The sequence below is a fragment of the Hippoglossus hippoglossus genome, chromosome 23, assembly GCF_009819705.1.
Source record: "Hippoglossus hippoglossus isolate fHipHip1 chromosome 23, fHipHip1.pri, whole genome shotgun sequence".
Lineage (NCBI taxonomy): Eukaryota > Metazoa > Chordata > Actinopteri > Pleuronectiformes > Pleuronectidae > Hippoglossus > Hippoglossus hippoglossus.
This window is the reverse complement of record NC_047173.1, coordinates 12,077,203-12,087,418: the sequence shown is the minus strand read 5'-3', so window position 1 is coordinate 12,087,418 and position 10,216 is coordinate 12,077,203. Positions and strand designations below refer to the sequence as shown.

Here is a 10,216-nt window from a genome sequence, read left to right as displayed (position 1 = left end):
GCATAGAAAAATCAGTTCAGGGAATACAAACACATATTTACATTCACTATGAAAATTACAGTTGCTATAGTGAATGCAGGAACTCATTGAGATTCTTTTTGAATCGTGTGGGATTGTACAATAGTCATTTCTAGTAACTTCCTCCACCGACATACTAATTTAATATATTTTTCTAAAATAAGAGACTGGATATGGACACTGTGTTTTGAGATGGATGCAGCACGAGTTTTTATTTCTGTGTACTTTTGCATTTAAAAGAGAAAAACTCAAAATTTGATTTGCTGAAATGTCATCATCTGCTTTGATACAGAGGGCAGCTTGCGCGCTGCTGTGCATAAACCAGCTCTAAAATCTAAGAATAGACCTTTAAAACCCTCCTCCGCTAAACCGGAAGCCTCTATATTTAACTCATCTAAGTCTGGTTGCCATGACAAATGAGGGACATGCATCCCATATTGCATTACCAGGGCACTGTTATAGACTCCTATCTGGCCTGAATGTGGTTTGAAGATGGGGATCGATAGATTGCAAGACCTGGGAAGGTCATCACTGTCATTACAGCCAAACACGCGGATGATGCTCGAAAGATGTGCTGCATTAGTCATTCTTGTGAAGTCCAGCAGGATTTATCCGCCTCATGGCTGCTGACGTAATTTCTGTTCTCCTTATAGATGCCTGGAACTGCTCCGCGCACGTGAGAGGCGCCGCAGCTGGAAAACAACGAAGGGAAACATCATTTGTTTTAAAGATGTTTAAAACATGCCTTCATGTCGTGGGTCAGCTCATCCACACTCACTGCTGGAAGATCTGCCTCGAGCGAGACGAGGCACATCGCAGTCACATCGTGTGTGTGTGTTTACGTGTGAGAAATATTATTCCTAGTGTCGAGAAAGGGCTATAAATACTGATGCTGATATTCTTCTCCTCCCTCAGGCTGGTGAATGAATTCAGATGTGTATCCGACAGTTTTGTTCCTGAACTGTAGGAAACAATCTATATATACATCTTGACATTTGACCACATTGTGTACATGTGGGGGCGGAAAGAAATATTGATTGAATACACTGATGTAAAAATACTTCATCACGTCAATAAATACAGACGTTTCATGAGGAAAATGAACTTAAATATCAAAAGTCGTACCACCAAAAAGAAGAGAAACAGAAAAACACTAGATAATTACTATCTAATTAAGTAGTGAGGTGGAGCTAAATTTAACGTTCAATTATACTACATTATTAGTTATATATGTTAATATTTTCTTTTTTGGTGTTTTGCTGATGACATCTTTCTAAGTATATCGATACATAACGAATTGCATAATATTTAAATCAGCAAAATAAAATAAAAAGTACAACTTTTACATTGAAGTGTAGTGTAGTTGAGGTGTAAAGTAGCAAAAAAGCATTGAGTCAAAATACAAGTACCTTAAATTATACTTAGATGTAGTACTTCAGTAAGTTTTAATCCTCATTCAGTAGCGCAGCAGGATGACGCAGAAGGATGACACAGAAGGATGACACAGAAGGATGACGCACACTGATGACGTTTCACTCGCTCGTAGCCAAACATTCAGCCGGTGTCATAATCCTGCAGTCCACAAACATCAAAGTTTATTAGATCCATGTTGTGCAGTGTGAACTTTTAAGATTGCCGAAATTTCCCGGCGCAGCGTGCAGACGCCCGGAGGCTTTGAAAATAGACGATCAGGTGTCGGAGTGTGTGAGCATCTCTGTCAGTCGGAGTGTGTGAGCTTTGACCCTGATCTGTGTCCCCATCGGAGTCGGTCTGTTTCACAGCAGCATCTGCAGCACACATTGATTTTAAAAAAGAGTACACCAGTAAATAAATAGCTTATTTATGCCAAATATCGAACCAAATGCTTCCTGGTTTGTCAAATAATTCAGTTTTACAGTCAGTGATGGTAGCACTGTCATATTCATTTTTTATGTTTTTTAGAATAGGTTAATAATAATAGTAATAACTTTATTTATAGATCATTTTTCAAATTCTAAGTTACAAAGTGCTTTACAAGGGCAGCAAATAAAATCATGGGCACAGCAAAAAATAAAGGAATCACAAATATTTAAAGACAATATTCATTGGAATTCTTTTAAATTAATTTTTAAAAATCAAAAGTCAATAAAAATAGAATTAAAATTCAGGTAAAATCAGGGAAGGCTCTCTGATAAAAGTACGTTTTAACAAGGGATTTAAAAGAGATCACTGACCCTATGTGATGCGTTGGCTTATGATGATATAAAATTGGCTTGATGCTTCACCTCAATAGCATTTGTGATGTGAAAAGCCCAGATACAGACTTGTTGCAGTGTAGCAAACACATATTTGTGTTCTAACAATCTGTTAAACATATTGAGAGTTAAACCAAGCATCATTTATACGACCATAATGACATTCACTCCCTCGTATATATATCTCTCTGGCAACATTTTCAGTGTCCTTGACTGTCATGGAGCTGCGATAACGTTGGAAGTGGAACTGTGTCTTCCTGTGATTCGGCTCAAACCTGTGGAGATAAAGAGCAGCGATTCAGATCATCAGGCTGTCAGATAGGAGCCGCAGCGGTGAACGAATTCAAGACATCTCCTTGTGTTCAGGAGGGATGATAAAACCATCACTGCAGGGGAGATGGTGGGTGGCTGTGGTGTGAGTGTGTGTCTGTGTGTGGGTGTGTGTGAAGGTAAAATGAACAACGCGTAGCATGTACTAGGATTACAGTAATCTGAGTTTATTAAATTGGTCACTTTAATATGTTAGTGTTAAAACTATAAAAAAAAATATTGGATCATACTGACACATTTGACTGGCAGATTAAAATAGTGTTTTATCTTGCGATTGTGCGTCATTGTGCACAGTTTGCAGACATTTTTTAGATTCAAACGAGTCTACAACGCGAGCACATTGTTCATTTAGCCTCATATTCCATGTATTTTGGAGACAAAGTAATTGAGAGAAATCAGATTATGTTAGATCAACACAAAGGATTATATTGCTGGGTCAAATCTCGAGCGGGTGCTCAGTAATCCGTAACAGATTACATTTTAAAAGGAGCCTGTACCACGAGCCGGGGTGGGACGCGCGCTGGAGATTGGAAGCAGTTGGGAGATGAGAGACATGTCGGTGGGGAGCGGCGGGAGGAGATGATAAAAATTGCTTCTGACGGTGCTCAGTTCTCACATCCGCCTCCCGCCCCACGTCTGCGTCTGGCCCCGGCTATTGTGAGAACGCAGGCAGGACAGCGAGAGGAGGAGAAGCAAACAGGGAGGAAGAGCCCGAGATCAGGAGTCAGGAGGAGAGAGGGGGAAGGACGCCCACAACACACACACACACCCAACTGTTTCTGAGAGGCAATATTTTAGATTTACATTTGATTTCTTGCGCATATATCGGTAGTTCTCTCTATTGAGGCCAAACACCAACATTTTCAAGTAATTCTAATCATAAATAATAAATAATCAGTGTGTGAATGTTTGCTACTCTCTGATTTATTTTCGTAAAGCTAAATTAATGAGTAATAAAAGTAAAGTATTCAAGAGTGCTACATAAAACGGCAAATTACAAGTTCCCAGAAACCGAGATACCGAAGAGAAACCAAAATATTAAAAGTCAAATTAAAGTGATGCAGCAGTAGCAAAGCGGTTTCCACTTTCAAAAATAAAACTGACCAATTTAACTGATTATTATCTTTCTTTAAATGGAGGAACATCTGTCCGTCTTCCTGTATTTTATTTTCTCGACACCCGCTCATCCAATCAAATTCCAACTCGGGTGTGTTGTTGAGGACTCGAGGATGTGCAGTGTCGACGGGGAGGTTTTTCTGGATGAAGAAGATCAAGTGATTCCTCCAGGCTGTAAAAAACGATGAACTGTAACTTGCTGTTGCCATGGTAACCCCTTTTCTTCTTCCTGAAGTGAGACACAACCCACGATGACCTTCTCAGAGGTCACACTTCAGCTCAGCAGGCCGCGGCACCGGTTAATATTAAGTGATGAACTGTTCCTCAGGATACAGTTCATCACTTAATATATATAAACGTATCATCCAACAAATAAATTAACTGAAAACTGAAAGCAAAGGTTTTAGCGTATTCTAAGGTACTGGACGCAAACTCATATGGGCTCCTCGAGTAAATACAACTCCATTTTAAGGCAGCACATACACAGAGGAGTGTTTAGGCTTTTGATTTAACTATAGCTCTACTCTTAAGGTCTTTCTTATATTCTTCTACAATTACTTATTTCTTTACATACTATGCAAAAGAGTGTGTTGGTATTTCCATTTCTTGCTGCTGTACTCAAAGTGTCAGGTGACACCAGACAACGCGTCACGCAAACTATTTTGTTTCCAGCTTTAACTACGTGCGTGTACAACCGTCCACTTTCAGCCCACTGACTCCAACTGACAGTTACACCCGCAGTGTTCGAGCGACAGGACGACGCGCTGCAGTGTTGCCACCAAAAAAAACCAGCAGAAAACTAAACGAGGCCAAACTGCCGAGTTTGATTCCGACTGAAACATTGATGGGAGCAAATTAAGAGGAAGCAGCCGCATGTATAACCTGAGGCTAAAATCAGGGCAACCGTGTAGGAAGAAATTGTTTTATGTTTTAGTTCAATCGTTCTCTCCGTGATGTTCTGCCGCTCTCTTCAGTGAAAAGGTCCCTACCTCTGAAATGTAGCAGGGGGAAGGCAGAGTGGGCTCCGTGTCTGAGTACATTTGTGAGTTTGTGCATGCATGTGTGCACGTGTGTGTTTGTGCGGTCTCCTCTCGTGACGCTAACGCAAGTCTGCAAAAGATTGTGGGCGGTTTTGTGACTTAATGTGGTTTTCACATTTGATTATAATCACATCACACTGCCCCTTCAAGGATAATCTCCCTGTCTCTCTCTCTCTCACACACACACACACACGTGCACGCACCCACACACGTGCACGGCAAATTAAGTGAATTAGTCAGCGGTGTAAATATCTAATATGCTGATATATAACAAGGCAGTTAAAATTGATTTAATTCAATTTAGAAAACGGCCAAACAAGAAGACAAGCTTCAGTTTAAAATGCACGTTACAAAATTCCTGGTAGCAAACTGTGGAATATTAGGTGCCTCCTCTGCCGCATAGGTTTCTCTCTTCTTCTCTACCAGTCCTCATTAACATCCAACACTTCTTCACTCCCGCTGCAGGTCAGTTGTGTTCAGCATGTGAAATAATAGTCTTTCGCTATCTGATTATAAAGGTGAAGCTCTACGTCCACAGCCACTTTTACTCTGTGGTTTGAGTTCAGCAGCAGTCGGTTTAACCAATGCGCAACAATTTGTCGTCCCCAAATGTTTACGATGGTCCACAAGATTTAGTTTCATCCATTTTTTGATACTTGACATTTTATGGTTTTAGTTTAGTAGGATTTTTAAATCGATTTTCTGATTATTTTGTTTAAAAAAAGTCTCATTTTGTAATCTTGGCTACCTGATTGAGTTGATCTCAGGGGTTTGGCTGCTGATTAGATGTGTGTTTGGTGTAGAACTCTCCACTGTCATATTTATTTTAACATCTTTATAAGCATGGGATGCAGTATTGCCAAAGCACTGTATGTAGACCCAAATTTATATACAATTAACAACTTTAAGGAAAGAAAGAGGAGAAAGAGAAAAGTTACACAAAATACTTTTGTATTAAGAGGAAAGATGCTATTTTTGTTTAGATTTTATTATCATCACTTTTAAAACATTAACAAAAGAAACAAACAAAAACAAGTAAATACATTATTAAGTAAAATACCATTTATTTAGTAACAGTATTGATGAGTCAGAAAGTTCTACTCTGTCGACAAACAGCTAAACGCGACTGCTGTTCACATCTATGTTACTCCCCCTCACAGTAAATGTGGCTTTAGTTGCGCTCTCTTGGTTTGAAAGCAGAATCTTTGGCAGTAATAATACTCAATAAAAGTGTTGGTGTTGACTCAGCTCTGACTGATGGATGAATCTCTGCTGCTTTGATTGTTGCATTGCAGTCGCCATCTTTGTTGTGTCTTTTTGGGGGGATCCGAAGTATTGGCTCTTCCTCGCTCTCTCGGTTTGAAGTATACCTGCACGTTGCTCACTGTTGAGGCCTCACAATAGATCTCCTCCTGCATTTTCACCACGACTAATGACTCGATTCGAGAGAGAATGTGTGTGTTTGTCCCGGAGCAGGCCTGTTTGAGTTCACACTTCACAGAGCATCAAATGGATAAATCAATTTGAAGGCTTGCAGGAAAAATAAATGTATGTTTCTGTGTGTGTGTGTCTGTGTGTGTGTGTGTGTGTGTTTGTATGTGGGGGTGGGTTATGCAAACAAAGCTGCACAAGCATATTCACATGCCCCAGTTGCCGTGCACAATAATGTTGCTATGCACATTCCGCACTGCACACATAATTGATCAATGCATAGCATGTGTGCAAATGGGATTTTTGTGTGCACATTTATATTAATTAGCATATTGCATATATTTATACAGCTGCCTTGTATATCAGAGGTGAGGCATCCGTCATATTGAGTCACGTGCGGGGTCGGCTGAGAGGGGGGGGGCCTCTAATGGGTCATCCTCGCCACCATAAAGGACACCTGTCACAGTGGTCTCCCCCGCAGAGCTGTCTTTTCATTATGTGTGTGTGTGTGTGTGTCCCACTCACTTGCGCAAATTGACAGTCTTTCTCGGCTATAATTTCATTTAATCCTTATCGTCACCCCGGCAGATCGCCCACAACGGTGAAACTGAACCATCTGTCACGGCGAGCGGCATGAAACCCGGTGAAGTCATGCTGCTCAGGCCGCGGCACAACTGCAGGGCACGCGTCACGCTGGAGGTCAACGTGGCCGTTCTCGTGCGCCCACGTTTGTGTGTTGCTGTTGTTGTTGTCGTCGTCGCGGTATGATTTTCCAACGCTCTGCGATTGCCAGAGCGCTGCTGCTGAATCAGCTGCGGACCGTCGATGATACAGTGCAGTTACGGGGAGTGTCGGTAAATGAGTAACTGCAGCCGTCTGCAGTCTCGTTATGAACATGCTCATTAGGCCTGGTGGTTGCTGATGATGCAAGAATTTACTGCTCCTCAGCGTGCACAGTTTATGAGTGACCGTTTAACATTATCATTTACTAAGAGGAGATAATGAAATCAGCTTTATTTGGGGGGGATGGGGGGGGGGCAATATAGATACTGATATTAGAGAGTAAAAAATGTCTGATTCCGATTTGTATAAAGTTGGCAAATGATCCCTGAGATGTTGTTATACAACTAAAGGGAATTGAAGCTTGACATTTTAGAGTTTAGAGTTTAACCATAAACTTTATCACAAGCTAGAATGGCACTCAGCACACTCATAAATACATTACACTAAATTTTGTTTATCTAGATCCACGTTTCATTCTCTTGGAAATTTGCAAAAATGTCAAAAAAACAACCTTGCAATGATAAAGAAAGTGAAAACTAATTCTTGGAAACGTCCCCTGATCCGCATGTGAACCAAAATGTAACTTCCACTGAGTTTCTTGGAAATCAGAGCAGTAGTTTTTGCATGTTGCTAAGTAACAGACAAACAAATGCCAAAGAAAACGCAACCTCCTTTGCGGATGTTATAACTATGAATAAAAAGAAAACACAAATACAAGCTAATGTAAAGAGCCTGAATTAAGAAAAAAATATATATATATGAATATTTTTTCTTTACGTTAAATGTTAAATGATAGTTTCAAACCCATTTGAAGGAGCTGCTGTGAAACTGTGTGAATATTTGTGTCTGCGTGCCTCACAGTTCCTACTCGAGGAGCTCCAGTAGGTGTAGGATGATTCCGGTGCTAAACTCGGATTCCAACTCCCCGGCCCTGGCTCCTTTTCCTCCTCCGTAACATACAGAGTAATTACATCTCTTTCCACGACACATCCCTCCCTCCACCGCACCACACCCTCGTCTCCAGGCTCCAAATGTCAGCCTCATCAGCTCAATTATCCACCGACTTTAACAACATCCTTACATAACCCGTTTAGCTCGGTGCCGTCTGAGAGCTCGGAGACTGCCAGGTTTCATACCTGCCATTGTAACTATAGATGGTGTCATGTTAAATATATATACTTTAACCATGTGCTGGTTTACCTCCACTCGACTTGCTGTAGAGTCTGGGTATGTAGCGATTCTGGGGATGGACTCAACAATCACATTTTAATAAACATCAAATAACTATCCACCCATCCATTGTTTTCCACTCATGCAACTTCAGGTCGAGGTGGTAGCTAACCAACGGTATTCCAGGCCTTCCTCTCCCCTGTCGTGCTTTACACCTTTTCCTGGGGGAACCTGAGGCGGTCCCAGGCCAGATCGCATATATATGATCCCTCCGGCGAGTTCTGGGTCCACCCTTGGGTCTCCTCCTGGTTGGTGTGTGTGCGGTAAACCCCCAACGGAAAAGTTAGCATCAGTGTGACAAGAACTACCTCAAATTACAGAAACCGTCTTTGAGGAAGAATGTAACAGGGAGGAGGCGGGGTGTATGACCTATACTACAGCCTGCCACTAGGGGAAGCTCTAGATGATTTTGGCTTCACTTTTGGGAAGCATTTATATCCTCCTCGGCTATTTTGGGCTACTCAACCTTGCCGATGTTATTTTCTCCTCAGCACAACATTGCCGACATGACCAGGCAATTATTATGTAGTATATTATAATTTTTGGACCCAATGCACATTTCATTACACGCCATGATTGCAGACTCCTGAGGGCTAAAGTTGTCTTTTTTTGTATATATATCTGTTGCCTTGCATTTCTCTGCCTCCTTGTGTGCATGCGTTGTCAACCCAAAGGTCACCGAACAACTGAATCATCCCTGTGAATACATAACTGGCTTATTCAGGAACTTCTCCCCCAAAAATAGCTCCTCCAGGGCCCTGCCACTCAACTGGTTTCATTCACATTTCCTCCCTCATGTCCTTATTACCAGCTCTCCACGGAACAAGGCGCATTATTTTTGGATCAGCGTTTTTTTATTTTTTTGCGTGCGCGGAGAATAGATTCGCTTTGATGAGGCACAACTCCACTGGCGAAAAGACTTGTGATCTATTTCCGTGCGGCAGCACATGGGACTCACATGCTTGATAATAAAACGCCCTTGATGTGTGCCCTTTGTCTCACAGAGGGGGAAAAAGCCGCACATGCATACATAATGGAGGGGGGGGTAACTATTTTGAGATGACTTTTCCTTTTTTTCCCCCTCTTTTGAATATGTGATTCATTTGCCTGCTGTTGGGAAATAGACGTGAATTACACACCGTGGACGCTTTCCAACGTCCATTCACTCACTACTCTCTCCGTTCTTCTGTCCGGATTTATTCTGTCTTCGTCTTTCAGCCTCGTCTCCTTCATTTACAGTTATTTCCCCCGTTTTTCTCTGCTGCTCCAACGACAAAAACTACAAATACAATCAGGACCATTGCGCCGAAGTGCTTTGTAGATTCAGGGTAATGTTCAGCTCTGTCCACACGCCTCCTCTCATCTCCTCTCTGAGAGCGCCCTGAGTAGCCTGTGCGATGTAATTCTGTATGAGAGTCATGTCACCGGGATTGAGCAGGAGATTATAGATAGAACTGGAGTGCAGCGCCGGAAAAGCGAGGGGCGGGGAAAAAGGGTTCTCAGCGCCGCCTGTGACGTATTTAGATTCTCGCGTCACCTTCTGGCCGACATCTTTCAAAACAGTCATTGTTAGGACTTGTGTGAAACCCCCAAAAACTGTGTTACTTTTTGTTTGAGCTATCAGATGATTGCAGGTCACACTGTCCCCATTAAACATTAAATGTCAATAATTTTTACAAATCTGACGATATATTGTCCAAGTTTTAACAGACCTCTTAAAATGTGTTTTTACTTTGCAGGAAATTGTACATTTTTCTTCTGGTCACAGCGCCCCTATGATTCCTAAACCCCTCGTCTTGCGCGCTGCTGTAGCATCTCGGGGCGTCTTCAGCCGTGATGCCCCTCATCCTCGGTAGCATCTTGCTAATGAAACCAGTTAGTCTAAGGAGCTTTAGCTAATTGCTACATTTTTTAAATTCCTCTCTCCATCTTTCCAAAGCTCTCTCTGCCTTGCTCTCTCTCTCTCGGCTTCCCTCGCCCCGGTTTATTGCCCATTCCGGCTAAATCCACACAACCCCCTGTGCTATTGTAGAT

The 10,216-nt window shown here is 41.9% G+C and overlaps 1 long non-coding RNA gene across 1 annotated transcript; it reads right to left on the bottom strand.

Moving 5' to 3' along the window:
- Positions 1–1,593: 1,593 nt before the first annotated feature.
- LOC117757659 lies at positions 1,594–9,732 on the bottom strand. Its single transcript, XR_004613172.1, has 3 exons — positions 9,322–9,732; positions 2,232–2,527; positions 1,594–1,805 (listed from the first exon to the last, which is right to left on the bottom strand). It is a non-coding gene; the product is annotated as an uncharacterized LOC117757659 (long non-coding RNA).
- Positions 9,733–10,216: the final 484 nt, after the last annotated feature.